The sequence below is a fragment of the Nannospalax galili genome, unplaced genomic scaffold (genome assembly GCF_000622305.1).
Source record: "Nannospalax galili isolate Female #2095 unplaced genomic scaffold, S.galili_v1.0 scaffold1200, whole genome shotgun sequence".
NCBI classification, from domain to species: Eukaryota; Metazoa; Chordata; class Mammalia; order Rodentia; family Spalacidae; genus Nannospalax; species Nannospalax galili.
This window is the reverse complement of record NW_008347131.1, coordinates 1,948,399-1,950,591: the sequence shown is the minus strand read 5'-3', so window position 1 is coordinate 1,950,591 and position 2,193 is coordinate 1,948,399.

Below are 2,193 nucleotides of genomic sequence, written 5' to 3'. Positions count from 1 at the left end.
TATGACAGCCAATGAGACAGAAGGAGTGATTATAAATTACACAACTAAAAAAGAGCCTAGAGCCAGGAGGGTTCAGCATAGACTTCTATCAGTCTTCAAAGAACTAACATTAGTACTCTTCAAATTATTCCATAAAACACACAAGGAAGGATGATGGAGCTCAGTTAAGTGGAAGGTGAATCAAAGACAAGATAGAGTCCAGCTGTCTCTTAAAAACAAGAAAATATTTGGACATTGCCAGAACACCACCTCCCAGTCAAGGGCAGAACACTACCTTGGGATAGTAAGAATGACAGTGAATGGGGTTGTGTTTTCCTTTCTCATGGACTAGATCTCTGGGAAACAGTTCGGTTAGTAACGGAAAAGAAAAACACCCTTTACTTTGAATTTTGCTTGATTTATGATTTGTATGCTGTATCCTTGGCTGACCCTGCTCATTAGGTATAAAGAGCCACTCTTAGTATTAAACTCACCTTTCTCCACCTGAGAGTTTGGTCCTTTGCCTTCAACAATTCTTTCATCCATCATCAGACCTGAGTCTCTACAGACAGAACATTTCTAAATTCTTTTTATAAAGCCAGTCTCGCTCTGATACCAAAACTATACAAAAATCCTACAGAAAAATAAATTATAGGCCAATCTCTCTGATGAACATGGACACAAAAATTCTCAATAAAATACTTGCAAATCTAACAAGAACACATAGAAAAAATGACCAAGTTGCCTTCATTTCAGAGATGCAGGGATGACTCAACATACTTAAATCAATAATGGAATCCACCACATAAACTGAAAGTCAGAAAACCACATCATTTTATTACATGATCATCTCAGTGCATGAAGAAAAGGCCTTTGATAAACTCTAGCATCACTTCATGATAAAAGTCATGGAAAATAAAGGGATGCAGGTCACATATCTCAACATAATAAAGGCTATATGCAACAAGCCCATAGTCAACATCATGCTAAACAGAAATTGTCTCCAAAAATTTCTACTAAAATCAGGTATAAGAGAAGAATATTCTCTCTCTCCATTCCTGCAAAATATAGTGCTTGATGACAAGAGAATGAGATAAAAGAGATGTAAATAGGAAAGGAGAAGTCAAAGGACTCTTTTTCAAATGATATGATCATAACCACTCTGCCAGACAACTCCTGCAAGTGATAAACACATTCGTCAAAGTAATAAGATATAAATTTCACACACAAAAACCAGTAGCCTTCTTATATACCAATGACAAAATCCCAAGAAAGAAATCAGGGAAACAATATCATACACAATAGCCTCAAAAAACTATCTTAGAATAAATCTAACCCTAGAAGATAAAGGCTTGTACAATGAAAAATTTAAGACACTGATAAAAATAAATTGAAATTTTCAAAAGGAAAAACCGCCTATGCTAATGGATTGGTAGGACAACTCTTGTAGAAATGCCATGCTACCAAAAGCAATCTACAGACTCAATTCCATCCCCATCAAAATTGCAATACAATTCTTCACAGAAATTGAAGAAAATTCTAAAGTTTCATATGAAAACGCAAATGACCCAGGATAGTCAAAATCCTGAACAACAAAAAAGCTATTGGAGGTTTCACCATCTCTTATTTCAAGTTATGCTAAATAGCTATAGTAAAAACAGAATGGTACTAGCATAAAAACAGATACATTGATCAATGGAATAGAATTGAGAACCCACATGTAAGCCCACAGCAGTAAAGTCACCTGATTTTTGACAAAGAGACCAAAAATACACATTGGAGAAAAGAGATTTTCAGTAAACGGTGTTAGTCAAACTGGATAGCTATATGTAGAAAAATGAAGCTAGATACTTATCTCTTACCCTGAACAAAACACAATTCCAAATGGATCAGGGACTTCAACATAAGACATGAAACCCTGAATCTGACAGAGAAGAAAGTACAGAAAATACTTGAACTTATTAGCTCAGGAAAGGCCTTCTGAACATGACCCTGGTAGCATAAACGTTAAAACTAACAGTTGATAAACAGGACCTCATAAAACTAAAAAGTTTCTATACAACAAAGGAAACAAACAAAGAGGAAGTCCACTAAGTAAGTGGACGAGAAGCTTTGCCAGCTAAAATTCCAATAAAATATTTAGAATAGAATATTTAGATCAAGAATGCACAAAGATCTCAAAACACAAAATGTCAAGAAAAACATCCAATCAAA